This window comes from Phyllobates terribilis, unplaced genomic scaffold (assembly GCF_046119375.1).
Source record: "Phyllobates terribilis strain yellow unplaced genomic scaffold, ASM4611937v1 Scaffold_11__3_contigs__length_659146591, whole genome shotgun sequence".
NCBI classification, from domain to species: Eukaryota; Metazoa; Chordata; class Amphibia; order Anura; family Dendrobatidae; genus Phyllobates; species Phyllobates terribilis.
In genome coordinates, this window is record NW_027362771.1 from 610,358,037 (window position 1) to 610,374,252 (window position 16,216).

At 45.4% G+C, this 16,216-nt stretch overlaps 1 non-coding gene across 1 annotated transcript; it reads right to left on the bottom strand.

Moving 5' to 3' along the window:
* Positions 1-13,773: 13,773 nt before the first annotated feature.
* TRNAL-UAG (transfer RNA leucine (anticodon UAG)) lies at positions 13,774-13,855 on the bottom strand. The gene has a single exon. It is a non-coding gene; the product is annotated as a tRNA-Leu (tRNA).
* Between the last annotated feature and the right edge of the window lie 2,361 nt (positions 13,856-16,216).

Below are 16,216 nucleotides of genomic sequence, written 5' to 3' on the forward strand. Positions count from 1 at the left end.
GTCCCACACACAGCTAGAAGCCCAAATATTTTTTCAGAAGTAGATGCAGAAAAAAATTATATTCAGTTTGCAACCTTATGGAGGTCAGTATAGATGGACTAATAGAACAAGTCCCACACACAGCTAGAAGGCCAAATATTTTTTCAGAGGTAGATGCAGAAAAAAATTATATTCAGTTTGCAACCTTATGGAGGTCAGTATAGATGGACTAATAGAACAAGTCCCACACACAGCTAGAAGCCCAAATATTTTTTCAGAGGTAGATGCAGAAAAAAATTATTTTCAGTTTAGAACCTGATGGAGGTCTGTATAGATGGACTAATACAACAAGTCCCACACACAGCTAGAAGCCCAATATTTTTTCAGAGGTAGATGCAGAAAAAAATATATTCAGTTTGCAACCTGATGGAGGTCAGTATAGATGGACTAATACAACAAGTCCCACACACAGCTAGAAGCCATATATTTTTTCAGAGCTAGATGCAGAAAAAAATTATATTCAATTTGCTACCTGATGGAGGTCAGTATAGATGGACTAATAGAATGATGCTATGCCCAAAAGATTTTACTTCACTAGGTGCAGTAAAAAAATTGGTATTCTATGCACAGGTGGTATATCTTGCAACACAGATAGGCTACTCCACTGACTAACACACTCTGCAATAGGCCAAAAAGGATTAGCTTTGCTAGATTCAGCCAAATGCTGTGAAAAAAACTTGCACAGCACTGGCACAGACCTGCCTGGCAAAAACTGATAGGAACTGATGTAACCTTGTCCAGAAAAGGACTCCAATTACAATTAGTCTTTACTCCCACAATCTATCTATTTAAGAGCACAGACCTGCCTGATAAAAGTCGTAGGAAATGCTGTAACCTAGTCCTTAAAAGGACTGCAATCACAACTATTCCCTACTCCCAAGCTATCTGTAGATTTGTGCGAAAATTGGCTTGAAATTATCAAGGTATAGCGCACACAGCAACAGCGGTGCCGTCTAACACGCAGCTGCAGCAGTGAGAAAATGGTGGCGACGGGGAAAATGGCTTGGTCTTATAGGGCAAGGACATGTGACATACACTGCCAATGACACATGCTCTTGCTTGTGTGAAAAAAAGAACTTCGCTCCGTGTGTGCGCTGCTAATAGGCTGACAGATAGCACCTCCCCACTGCAAATGCGGGAAAGAGAAAAAAAAATGGAGATCTTCATTGTTCCTGCAGAGATCCATCCCCTGCCCCTCCCCCCACCCCGCTGTACACTCAAACTGCGTATTAACATTAATTTTCATCATTACTGAGAAAAAATCCAGTTATGATTTTGGTGCACGAATAGTTATCGAACATAACCTCGAACAGCTGAATTTTTCTCAAATTGTTCGTGTTCGCCGAACGGCTCGAACACCGCCCAAGACAGCTCGAATTTGAGATTGGCGAACAGTTCGAGTAGAACAACGTTCATTTCTAATCACAAGTCACCATAGAATTTCTCCACCGGCTAATGATGAGGGGCATATCAGGGGCGTCAGCGCAGCGGTGTCTGACCGGAGTAGCATTTCACTTCCAACTACTGAATTGGGGAGATGTGACAAAGATTCATCATCAGACAATCCATAAAAGGGTGGAAAAGGGGTCAGCCAAGTCAGGAATGTAGACGTCCCGTCCCGTGTCACTAAAACTGATTTCTCACATCTTATCCCTAACACCATTAACATGACACTCACAATTTGAAGCAACACTAATGTCTACTTCATTTGTGATCGCCTTCTTCAGGGCGCTATGTATAAGCGAATTAGTCCCTCAATCCAAAATTACCACCAGTGGAGGCTTATTACACCAGGAAGTAGTCATAGCCAATAATGCAATACGTCTACGCATACACCAATCGAAAACGGTTCCAGCGGGCAGGGGTACTTGGGTACTTCTACAACCCACAAATGGTACACTGAGTCGGGTAACAATAGTAAAAACATATCTAACCATCAGATCACAAAGTAATTGCTTCCTATCACACATTGATGGAACGCCATTATCAAGATACCTGTTCCAAACTATATTTAATAAATGCATAACATCGGCAGGGAACAACCCCAAAGATTACGGGACACACACATTCCGCATAGGTGCGGCCACGGAAGCAGCAAGAGCAGGACTGTCAGAAACGGAAGTTCAGAGGATAGGGAGATGGCGATCCACGTGTTTGGCGAGATACATAAGACCGGACTTGTTATCCTAACGTGGTTTGTTTCTTTTACAGGTGACGCTAAGCCAACAGTGTGAGTGATAGGCCACTCGTATATATATTGGGCACAAAAAAGGGCGAAAGTCCGCCCAGGCGGGAGGAAATTAGAGTTTCATAACACATATTTCAACTGGAGAGGTATTAGAAGCCTGTTATGGCCACAGGTACTAATGGAGGTAATCAAGGTAGGGAGAGAGGCAAGAGGTCCGGTCATCTTAGTTATACAGGCCGGGGGAAACAACCTAGGTCATCACAAGAGCGCATAACTAATGGCAATAATGAAACTAGCCACTGAGCGCTTCAGAGAATTTTTCACAAAATTAGCTATAGTATGGTCAGAGATTGTGCCAATAGCGGTATGGCAAGGTGCGCGAGACATCATGGCCATCGAATGGACAAGGCGGGTAATAAATATTCGGATGGCAAAATTTAGAAGAGACAGAGGCGGTGTAGTGATACGACACCGACAACTGGAAGGAGATAAAGCAGGCCTCATACGGCCCGACGGTGTTCACTTAATAGATATTGGACTGGACATATTCCTGTCAGGACTCCAGGACGGAGTGGAACAAGCGTTAAGAGTGATGGGTGGGGGTCAGAGTCCTGCATACGAGTACGCAGGATCCTCCGTGGCCTGGAAATAGAAAGGACATGTTGGAGAGTTACACTTGTTGGCCAACTTGCCGGAGTGGCGACCCAGGGCATGCTGCAACAAGCTGAATTATTTTAGAAATAAAATGCCTTTCTAATGGAATGAGTATAAATAGTTAATAAAGCTGTGACCGATCCTCACCCATCCAGTTGTAAGAGTTACATTATTGTATTGTCCATGAAAGGGGGACGGTAGGGGGGCTGAGCGTCTGGGTTTGGTTGGGGGTCCCCACAGTCTGCCTAGGCTAGATTCATTTAAAAATTCTTATTAGATACACAGGCGGTGCAGCTTGCTTCGCAGCTGGGCTACTACGCCCAAAGTATTGCCCAGGCTAGATGCAGTTAAAAATTCTACGCTGACTAGCAGACACTGAAGATTTGGAGCAGACCTCTGAGTAAACAGTTCTTCAGACTCAACCATCTGTGTTACCGTAAGCCATAGTGTCTGTAGCTTCTTACAGTTAAAAGGGGGGGGGGGGGTGCGACCCAACCCACCTGGAATTGACGATGCCATTGTCACGTAAGACACAGCAAGGGGACTCCCAAAATTGTGGCACAGACACCACTTAACCGTAGAACGCATTCCTGTGGCCTTGCAGTCCCGCCCAGTTAATTGTTTTCTATTTTCTGCAAGATTACTTTAGTTAGAATTTTGAAACTCTAGGTATTCTTCATGTATATAGTTGTTTGTCATTTGAGTTTGAGTTATTCCATGTTATTTGCACACGGTCCTAAAGGGCCCCAGGTATGTGAAAGTGTAGATTTTTTTGGTCATGCTTTCTAGGGTTAAGTGGCATCAATTGCCCCACTGTTGCTTAAAACGGTTGGTGAGGTGATTTTACCAAATCCCCAAGCTTTTAGTCTCCCAAGGATGACACAGGGGTAGAAATGTCCTTGCGAATCCATGATTTGTTCATCTTTATGAACGTGAGTCTGTCTACATTCTCAGTGGACAGCCGCGTGCGCTTATCTGTCAGCACACCACCTGCAGCGCTGAACACACGTTCAGAGAGAACGCTGGCTGCATGGCATGACAAGATCTCCAAGGTGTGAGTGGCGAGCTCCGGCGATTTTTCCAGACTGGAATACCAAAATGAGCAAGGGTCCAGTGACACAGTCATGGCTTCGATGTTCACTTGGAGATTCTCCTGTACCATCCTCTCTAGGCATTGACTATGTGTCAGACTTCTTGTCTCCTGTGGCTTTGCAAAGGATGGTCTAAAAAAGTGGTGAAACGATTCCACAAAATTGCTGTTACCAGCATATACTGTGTTACTGTTACTGTTTGAGTGATGAAGACTCTACAGTCCCACCGTTGGCAATTAGAACTGTGAGATTCACTACGTGCACCACTGGTGTTTGTGGAAAAGCACATGTAAGATTCTGCAACAGCGTCTGCAGATACTCCTGCATTCGTCAATACCTTTTTATGGCAGGAATTATTTCGGCAAATATACTTTTGTACCGGGGATCTAAGAGTGTGGCAACCCAGTAGTCGGGATTACTTCGAATTCTGACAATCCGGGGGTCATGTTGCAGGTAGTGCAGCAAGAAGGCACTCATGTGTCTTGCGCATCCAGAAGGACCAAGTCCTTGTTGTGTTGGTAGCGAGGTAAGAATCATGCTTCCTTCCTCTGCCCTCTCCCTCCAACCTCGCACAACAGAAATGTGATCAAGGTCTCCCTCATCTGATGAGTCTTCCATGCCCATCGCCAGTACGTCCTCCACTTCTTCCTCGGCTCCTGCACCTTCCTCAACAGTTTGGCTGCTACCATGCGCCCTGGTTAATCCCTCTCCCCCACCCTCCCATGCCTGCCGCCTTGGTGCTGCCAACCGTCTGGACCTTGGAAATGTTATCCCTTCCGCATACGACTCCTCCTCTACTTCCTCCACCTCCTCTTGTCCCACCACCTGACTCTGAATTCTGTTTAATGTGTGCTCCAGCATGTAAATCACCGGAATAGTCATGCTGATAATGGCATCGTCGTCAGCACTAAACATCTTTGTCGCCATTTCAAAACTGTGCAGAAGGGTGTGTGGCGCCCCTGAGGGTTCAGTCACCACAGAGTTACTGCATCTCACCCAGAGGTGTGGTATCTCACCCTCAGGTAAGGAAGGCGTATGGCTCGGGACCCTAACTCCTGCATCCAACACATACCCGCAGTGGGGTTAGGGCGAGATTGCTCCTAAGGGAGAGCACAGTCCCAGGTCCCTAGCTGGTTTCAGGGTCCTATGTAGTGGGTGCTTAGGGGAGCAGCTTAGGGGAGCACATGACAAGGAGAGTATAAATAGGAAGCCATCTTAGAAAGAGCGAGCCAGACAAAGGAGGAAAAGTGACAGGAGCAGAGACTAGGCATGAGCTCTGCTCCGGAGGCGGGCCTAGCCTGGGAGGCCCAGGACTGAAGGAGAGAAGAGAGGAGTGGGAGCAGGAAGGCTCCAGGAACCGAAGGGACCCTACGGCTATGGGCTGTGCAGAAGGCCACCCGTACTCCCGCTGCTACCAGGAGTTAGAGGGGTCAGGCCAGATAAGGGGAATCGGTCCCTCAACTAGCGGAGAAACAGCAAGGCTCAACTAGAAACCGGAGGCTTCTGCATTTCATGTAATGCAGGCCAAAGTCCACACCAATCTCACTAAGAAGGTAGCCACATAGGACCCAGGGGACGGAACACACGTCACCCGCCAAGGCCCGAGGATACCGGATAGAAGTGTCACTGGGTGTGAGGTGCAGGGAGAAGGCCAGAGAAAGGACACACAGAAGGGGGTCCTGCTAAGTACTCCGGAGCTATCTGGGGGTGGACTGAGCCCCTCACTGAGTATGCACAGCATGACGGGGGAGATTGCTCTGGTACCTGTAATCTGGACTACAACAACTGTGAGTAAAATCTTGAGATGGCATCACACGGACTCTGTGTTCATTACTGACTCCCTGCACTACAACCACCATCATCCACCCACACTGCCCTGAAGCTACACTATTCCTGTGGTGAGTAATAATACCGTTGCTGCAAAACCACCAGCTTCAGAGGACTGTTCCGCAGCGGCGGCCCCTTTGGCCGCACTCCACAGGTGGTGTAGTCAGACATTATAAAATCCATATATACAAATTATCCTTGGATTGACCGCCCTGGGTCACGGACTGGGTCACCGCCACAGTGAGTACAACCCCCAGCGTTTACCGGCCTGGCTCAGGGTACCCCATGGCCCAGGGGTCAGGTCAACTTCATAGGTCCCTGATCTGAGACCACTCCTGCAGCGTGATTTGCTCCACCTCTGGATCTCGTTGGCCCAGGCTATACGTCAGAACGTATTGCACCAGGGTTTGTCGGTGCTGCCACAGTCGCTGCAACATGTGCAGAGTTGAATTCCACCGTGTCGGCACATCGCATTTCAGCCGGTGAACTGGCAGGCCCAACGACTTCTGTAGAGATGTAAGTCGTTGAACTGCGGGATGCGAATGGCGGAAGTGAGCACACAGCAACCGTGCCCTCTGCAGAAGGCCATCTAGTCCGGGATAGTGGGCTAAAAATTGCTGGACAACCAGGTTCAACACGTGAGCCATACAAGGCACGTGTGTGACATTGCCCCGACGAAGTGCCGCACCCAGGTTTGCAGCATTGTCGCACATGGCCTTACCTGGTTGCAGGTCCAGTGGAGACAACCTTTCATGAAACTGGGTCTCCAGAGCTGACCACAACTCCTCAGCTGTGTGACTCACATTTCCCAGACATTTCAAAGTAAACACTGATGCCGTTGAGACCTGCTGCCAGCATAGTAAGGAGGTGTGCAGGATTCCTTCTGCGCAGTTAGAAAGCAGGTGGCATTACCAGACAGGCTTTGGGTGCAGGTGGAGGACCGAGAGGAGGTTGAGGAGGCAGAAGCAGTGGAGGAACTTCGAGATAAAGAGGACTGACCCACAACTCGTGGGGACGGTAAGACTTGGACAGCAGCCCCTTGTCCTGCTGTCACCATAGTTACCCAGTGCCCAGTCAGCGACATGTAACGCCCCTGTCCATGCCTTCTCGTCCAAGTGTCTGTGGTGAAGTGCACCCTGTCACACACAGAGTTTCTCAAAGAAGCAGTGATGTTGTGTGCGACATGCTAGTGGAGCGCAGGCACACCTTTCTTTGAGAAGTAGTGCCGACTGGGCATCTGGTACTGGGGCACTGTGATGGACATAAGGTCTTGAAAATCCTCTGTGTCCTCCAGGTGGAAAGGCAGCATTTCTGTAGCCAACAGCTTGCAGATGGTGAAATTCAACCTCTAAGCTTTCTCATGGCTAGGGGGAAATGGTCTTTTACTTTTCCACATCTGAGGGACCGAGGGCTGGCTGTTGTGCTTACACGGTGTTGAGTAGGGTGTCCCCGGCAAACTGCCGGTCTGTGAGGAAGATGCAGGCGGACATGTTAGGTTGCCTTGATCCAAAGGTGGTGCTCTCGATGTCGGAGAGCGCTCAACACTAGCAGGTGTTTCCACTTCCCAATGAACTGATGACCAGCCAATCACACTGGCTGTTGCGGGTTAAGAGGTGGCAGGTCTGCGTCCAAAAACATGTGTGACTGCTGTCCCCCCAGTCACAGAGGATGAAGAGGCTGCGGATGACAAGATGGGGCAGACGGTGGTTGGCCCAGCCGGCTAGGCCGCATTGTAGCACAGTGAGCTTCCCACTGCAACTTATGCTTCATATCCATGTGACGGTACATGCATGAAGTACTCAAACTATGGATTTTTTGGCCTCTACTTAGCTTTTGCTGACAAATATTACAGATAACACGAGTTGGGTCATCCTTATCGATCTGAATAAATGCCCAGGCTATGCAAGGCTTAGAGCCCATGTGACCTGAAGTGCCACTACGACTTGTGGTCAGAGGCAGAGTTGTGGTTGAGGATGCAGTTGTTGACGTGCTTCCAGTAATCCGTCTCTGTTCAGGAAGGCGCAACCTAACCTCGTCGTCAATAGCATCTGTGGTGCCCCGCTGCGCTTGTTATCACAGATCCTAGAAGAGTGCATTGATGGAATCCTCCACAAGAGGCCCCCATAAACATTCACACATCTCCACCTTCCACCTCAGACCAGCAGAGGGAGCCCGTTAGGGATATAAATAGGGAAGGTGGAGCTAGGCAGTTCAGTTACTCTGAAGAGTTCCTGCAGTAGAGCAGCCTAAGAGAGGTCAGTCTGCAGTGGAGCTCAGTCTAGTCTAGAGAACGCAGTTAATAGTTCAGCAGTGGAGCACGAGACTCCTGCTTGCTAGATTCAGGGAGCCCAGATAGAGCTTAAGGTGTGCCGGTGCCGTAAGATCAGTGAAGCGCGGCAAGCTGCCGTTAGGGTGTATAGCCTAGTGAGGGCCCGAGTAGGCCGAATGCGAGTGGCGAGTTAGTACATAAGGGGCAGAGGAGCTTAACCAGCTCACCCCGAAGCATTTACCGGACACAGGATCCGAGCTTACTGGTATCTCTATGACCCAGTAAGGCATAACCGGAATCCCTGGAGAACTACAAGTCCCAGGATCGCTAAGGTGCTGATATGTAACAGAGCCAGGAGACGCTTAGGCCCCGCATACTGGGAGCGTGAACTCCAAGAGAAGGCCCTACCACAAGGTCAGCCAGCGCAGGACAGAGACAAAGTTAGGCCTAGCTCCAGGCAGGTCAGAAACTTACTACGCAGAGGCAAGAAACAGGAGGCCCTACACCCGCTCATTGGGGAGGATCCTGATATGCACCCTTCACCCTACAGTGCTCCGGGATGTGCCTGAATTTCCACCAGTAAAAGGTACTGAAGTGACTAAAGTGTCCGTTCCCGTTCTTGCTCTGACCCAGCTGGGCCTCGCCTGTCCTGCATTCCCCCTGCATACGCTGCCCTGAGACCTAGCTCCACCTGTGGGGAGCTATACCATCGAGCTGCCTTATCACCGGCCTCAGTGGACTGCTGCAGCGCTGGTGCTTGTCACCAGATACCACAGGTGGCATCATGAACTCTTATAAAATTAACAATTATCCACCCTTTTAAAGAGAGACCCCAGGGTACGGGTCAGGGAGCCGACCACCGCGACATCCCGAAGGCCAGGCAAATGCCCGGGTATCGAGTCATCCCCATCCCCAGGGCTAGTCACATCCTCCTCCACCTCCTCTGCTGACCTCATCGACTGGCTGACTGTGGGTTGACAGTAAGTGGGATCTCCAACCTCGTCATCATCACCCTGTGTGTTATCACACCCGTCGTCCTCAGAGCCAACCTCTTCCTGCCCTGACCGAAAAGTCAAGTTGTCGCTCCAATCAGGTATTTGAGTCTCATCATCGTCTTCATCATTGTCTCCACCAACAGGAGTTATAGTTTGGGAACAAGGGTCTACATTATGCTCAGAACCTTCTTCATCTGGTCCTGTATCCGACTTATAAAGATTCTGGGCATCAGATCAGATCATTTCCTCATCTGGATTAACAGAAGCTCTGGAGCAGACCTCCGTTTCCCAGGCTATAGTATGAGTAAAAACAAGGCAATGTGAACTGAGGTCTAAGATGGTAGACATGCAAGAAATAGGAGCATGTTCACACTAGCAAAAAAGAAACAAAACCTACAAAAGACAAAAGACAAAAATATATCTCATACCCTACCATCATTATATATAAATGTAAAGCAAAGTTGCATAATAAATATAGGGTACTTAGTGAACTATTTTTGATCAATAAAAGTATACAAGCCGTCCCACCAGCGGCAAGGTGACCCTAAATTGGGACGGTACCTATACTGCCTATATTAAAAACCTTACTGTATATCAAAGTTGAAGTAATGCATATAAAAGGGTAGACAAATAGGACCGGGTCCCAACTCCAGACCACCCAGGCCCGTGGTAAGCTACATATATACCAGTCAGCTCAACAAAGGGGATGCCACACCCTTAAATTGCACAGAATGCAAACAAGACAAAAAAACAGGCAATGTGAACTGAGGTCTAAGATGGTAGACATGCAAGAAATAGGAGCATGTTCACACTAGCAAAAAAGAAACAAAACCTACAAAAGACAAAAGACAAAAATATATCTCATACCCTACCATCATTATATATAAATGTAAAGCAAAGTTGCATAATAAATATAGGGTACTTAGTGAACTATTTTTGATCAAAAAAAGTATACAAGCCGTCCCACCAGCGGCAAGGTGACCCTAAATTGGGACGGTACCTATACTGCCTATATTAAAAACCTTACTGTATATCAAAGTTGAAGTAATGCATATAAAAGGGTAGACAAATAGGACCGGGTCCCAACTCCAGACCACCCAGGCCCGTGGTAAGCTACATATATACCAGTCAGCTCAACAAAGGGGATGCCACACCCTTAAATTGCACAGAATGCAAACAAGACAAAAAACCAGGCAATGTGAACTGAGGTCTAAGATGGTAGACATGCAAGAAATAGGAGCATGTTCACACTAGCAAAAAAGAAACAAAACCTACAAAAGACAAAAGACAAAAATATATCTCATACCCTACCATCATTATATATAAATGTAAAGCAAAGTTGCATAATAAATATAGGGTACTTAGTGAACTATTTTTGATCAAAAAAAGTATACAAGCCGTCCCACCAGCGGCAAGGTGACCCTAAATTGGGACGGTACCTATACTGCCTATATTAAAAACCTTACTGTATATCAAAGTTGAAGTAATGCATATAAAAGGGTAGACAAATAGGACCGGGTCCCAACTCCAGACCACCCAGGCCCGTGGTAAGCTACATATATACCAGTCAGCTCAACAAAGGGGATGCCACACCCTTAAATTGCACAGAATGCAAACAAGACAAAAAAACAGGCAATGTGAACTGAGGTCTAAGATGGTAGACATGCAAGAAATAGGAGCATGTTCACACTAGCAAAAAAGAAACAAAACCTACAAAAGACAAAAGACAAAAATATATCTCATACCCTACCATCATTATATATAAATGTAAAGCAAAGTTGCATAATAAATATAGGGTACTTAGTGAACTATTTTTGATCAATAAAAGTATACAAGCCGTCCCACCAGCGGCAAGGTGACCCTAAATTGGGACGGTACCTATACTGCCTATATTAAAAACCTTACTGTATATCAAAGTTGAAGTAATGCATATAAAAGGGTAGACAAATAGGACCGGGTCCCAACTCCAGACCACCCAGGCCCGTGGTAAGCTACATATATACCAGTCAGCTCAACAAAGGGGATGCCACACCCTTAAATTGCACAGAATGCAAACAAGACAAAAAAACAGGCAATGTGAACTGAGGTCTAAGATGGTAGACATGCAAGAAATAGGAGCATGTTCACACTAGCAAAAAAGAAACAAAACCTACAAAAGACAAAAGACAAAAATATATCTCATACCCTACCATCATTATATATAAATGTAAAGCAAAGTTGCATAATAAATATAGGGTACTTAGTGAACTATTTTTGATCAAAAAAAGTATACAAGCCGTCCCACCAGCGGCAAGGTGACCCTAAATTGGGACGGTACCTATACTGCCTATATTAAAAACCTTACTGTATATCAAAGTTGAAGTAATGCATATAAAAGGGTAGACAAATAGGACCGGGTCCCAACTCCAGACCACCCAGGCCCGTGGTAAGCTACATATATACCAGTCAGCTCAACAAAGGGGATGCCACACCCTTAAATTGCACAGAATGCAAACAAGACAAAAAACCAGGCAATGTGAACTGAGGTCTAAGATGGTAGACATGCAAGAAATAGGAGCATGTTCACACTAGCAAAAAAGAAACAAAACCTACAAAAGACAAAAGACAAAAATATATCTCATACCCTACCATCATTATATATAAATGTAAAGCAAAGTTGCATAATAAATATAGGGTACTTAGTGAACTATTTTTGATCAAAAAAAGTATACAAGCCGTCCCACCAGCGGCAAGGTGACCCTAAATTGGGACGGTACCTATACTGCCTATATTAAAAACCTTACTGTATATCAAAGTTGAAGTAATGCATATAAAAGGGTAGACAAATAGGACCGGGTCCCAACTCCAGACCACCCAGGCCCGTGGTAAGCTACATATATACCAGTCAGCTCAACAAAGGGGATGCCACACCCTTAAATTGCACAGAATGCAAACAAGACAAAAAACCAGGCAATGTGAACTGAGGTCTAAGATGGTAGACATGCAAGGAATAGGAGCATGTTCACACTAGCAAAAAAGAAACAAAACCTACAAAAGACAAAAGACAAAAATATATCTCATACCCTACCATCATTATATATAAATGTAAAGCAAAGTTGCATAATAAATATAGGGTACTTAGTGAACTATTTTTGATCAAAAAAAGTATACAAGCCGTCCCACCAGCGGCAAGGTGACCCTAAATTGGGACGGTACCTATACTGCCTATATTAAAAACCTTACTGTATATCAAAGTTGAAGTAATGCATATAAAAGGGTAGACAAATAGGACCGGGTCCCAACTCCAGACCACCCAGGCCCGTGGTAAGCTACATATATACCAGTCAGCTCAACAAAGGGGATGCCACACCCTTAAATTGCACAGAATGCAAACAAGACAAAAAACCAGGCAATGTGAACTGAGGTCTAAGATGGTAGACATGCAAGAAATAGGAGCATGTTCACACTAGCAAAAAAGAAACAAAACCTACAAAAGACAAAAGACAAAAATATATCTCATACCCTACCATCATTATATATAAACAGCTGTGCAGACTCAACCATCTGTGTTACCCCATACTCAGACGGGCAGCTGGAGACTTGGGAGCTGTGAGGAAGCAAGTGCGATTGGGGTGACACCTCTGAGGACTGGAGTATTTGTGATGTTGAAATTGAGGTGATGGAGAGCCCACTTGAAGGAGCACTTGATATCTTTGAAGCACCTGCTGTTTTTGTGCCTCATCTAGAATTTGTAGCGATGGGCGTGTCCGTAAGAATGGGATCGTATCACATTGTCCACGAAAAAAAAGTCGACATCTTAGTTTGGCTGGAAGATGGTCTTTCTTCTGCAGATGTTACTCCCCCCCCCCCCCACCGTGGGGGGCCTTGACCCACCGGCGGACAGGCACCAGTATTGGGATAGGGGGGCTGGCCGTCAGGGTCCACCGCGGCTCTGGCACAAACCCGGCGACACAGAGGTGGCACGGGCAGGAACGGACTGGCCGTGTCGGCTTCTCACTTTTTGGATTTTAGAAGGGCATGACATGCCTATATCTGTGTCTCCCACTCCTTTTACTCCTCCACCTCTTTTCTTTTCGCATGACTATATGTACTTGTCACTTTTCCATGTGTTAGTTGTGTCTTCTGAGCAATTTGTCAGCTTTTGGACACCTTTGAAGGTGTTTTCTATGTGTTTCTATGTGTTTTTGTTTGCCTGCCATTGGTTTTAACGGTGTTCGAAGGTGTTCGACGAACAGTTCGACGAACACACGGGAGTTCGACGAACCGAACCGAACTCGAACACTACGGGGGTGGCTCAACACTAATCTTTAGATATGAACCCTTCTTTCCAACTGATATTTATTTTTTTGTTCCTTTTTATCAAGTGTTTAAGTTCAGTATTCAGCCATCCTGGTCTCCATAAATGCTTTCCATTCTTCCTTTTTTTCGGGATTGTCACTGATTGTGCAGTAAGAATTTAATTTAGCAAAATTTTCATCCTTCCTGGACATTTCTTTTCTTTAGAACATCCTACCTTTCCTTCCTTTTTACTGAGTCCATTAAAAACTGCATTTCTACAGTCCAATCTTAAAATCTCAGTTTTCGCAGGTTTTCCTCCTTTTGTAGTACAAAATGATAAGATAGCATGATCGCTGCCTCCTAAGTTCTCAATCCCCTTTACTTCCTCAACCGTTTCCTAATTTTTGGTAAAAATTTGATCCAAATAAATAATGGCAGCAGTGGGATTTGAACCCACTCCTCCAGAGAGACTGGAGCCTAAATCCAGCACCTTAGACCACTCGGCCACGCTACCTCATATACATGCTCAAACTTATTTATATCAGAAGTTTGCTTTTGATGTAAGTGGCAGAAAATATTTTATATCCAATTCGACAAAAAGACCAATGTTATTATGCAACAGCAACATAATTATCAGGGATTTGTTTGTGCAATGACTCTGGGGCACCATTTTACAAAACATATGACTTGTATCCAGATATTTAACTAATCTTTCCTCTGTTGGCTCATCCGCTAATTTTTAGATATCACTGAATTAGGTGGTATAGATTACTTGCTATGATCTCCCATTTACAGGACACTCAAACATGAAGGATTCCTACACCCCTGCCTGTACGTAACAGATAATCAGAATCAGCAGCAAGGAAGACATTATACAGCAGTGCAGAGCAGTGTAGCTGTGAATCCATCACTAGGGTGACTTACTGGAAAGCAGCAGAAGCAGCATGGCTCTGTTTATGTTTGCTAATCATTCTGCTCATCCTGTGTTGATAAACCTAAAAAGGCAGCAGGGATATGAGCTAGCAGTTAGACTTCTTTTGACCAAGATTGATTTTGGCAAATTTTGAGAATGATTGATCATTGATTTAACTGACATAGATGTAACAAGGATCGTAAATTATGTAAATAATTCTGATGCCTAAAGCCAACATGACCACTCATATGCAGTATTCATACGTATGACTTGTTCACATGTTCCTTTTCTTCTACAGCACAGTGAAGATCACTTGATGTTACATTTGCTTTCTTATAGAACACAGCAAAATAGGAATTTAAAAGTTCAGTCTTCTCAACATCATTATTGACCAGTAGTGTTGAGTGATACCTTCCGATATCGGCAAATATCGGATCGGATTGGATTGGACCGATACTCAAAAAGTATTGGATATCGCCGATTCCGATACCGGAAACCAATGCATGTCAATGGGACAGAAATATCGGAATGAAAATAAACCCTTTCTTTCATTGTAGGTTAATTCTCCATGAAGGAAAACAACTAAGAATAATGTAGAATGTATTGGGGGAGGTGGGGGAGACAATAAAGGCATAGAGGTTTAGCCCAATCAAATGGAATAGCAGGAATTAATATTTTTTTAAAGACGTTCTGAGTTATGGAAATATTGACTATGTTAAGTATTTTTATATTTTGTCAGATATTTATGTTCATTACTTCCATGCTCTTCACCTTCTTTTTTACTTCTCCAACACTTTCTCCTTCATCATCCTCAGCATCAGCATCTTTTTCATCCACTTCTTCTTCACCTTCTTCATCTTCTTCTTCACCTTCTTCGTATTATTCTTTTTTTTTACATTCTTCATATTCTTCTTATTCAACTATTATTCTTCTTCATGTTCTACTTCTTCATCTTCTTCATATTCTTCTTCTTCATCATATTCTTATTTGTGACATATTCTTATTTTATTCCTGTAGTTGTTATCTATAAAAGTATGAACATTACACCTTTCATTCTGCCCGTCACAAAAGATTTGCAACAGGATTTGTCCGCGTTCAGTTTGGCCTGCAGAAGCAGGTCTTTTCCAGTGGCACCATGAGGAGGAATGGACTCACCCCCATACATTGCTTAGTCATCTTCTGCTTATAATTTAGATATTATCTTTTGCTCTGATTTTTAGTCTTATGCTTAATGTTCTTCCGCTTTTTGTTCTACAGCTTCTTGTACTTCTGCTTCTTGGTTTTCTGTCTCTTGTTCTTCTGTATCTTGGTGGTTGTCTTCTCTTCTTTGTCCTCTTGGTCAACTTCTTCAGGGTCATCTTCTTGGTCTTCTTTGGGTTGGTCTTCAGGGTCCTCGTCTTCAGGGTCCTCGTCTTCGGGGTCCTCGTCTTCTTCGGGGTGGTCTTCAGGGTCCTCGTCTTCTTCGGGGTGGTCTTCAGGTTCCTCGTCTTCAGGGTCGTCGTCTTCGGGATCCTCGTCTTCTTTGGGTTGGTCTTCAGGGTCCTCGCCTTCAGGGTACTCATCAGGGAGATCCAGAGTAATTACCAAGAACCATTTCAAAAATCTTGAACTTGGAAATGTAGCAGAAGGTACAAGAAGGCTGAGGAACTACCGAGGACCAGCTGACGGTACTGGAACCCGGATGGGTAGCAGAAGGTACAAGAGCCAATGGAACTATCGAGGACCAGCTGACGGTACTGGAACTCGGTTACTAAGCAGGATGTACCTGTGTCAGAAAGCACTACCAAGGACCAGCAGACATTGGTGGAACTTGGATACCGAGAAGGAGGCACCTAATCCAAAGGCACTGCCGAGAACCAGATGACGGTACTAGAACCTGGATGGGTAGCAGAAGGTACCCATGTAAAAAAAAGTTTCAAGGCCGCGAGACGGCCGCAGTTACCAAACCCACTGTCCTACAGG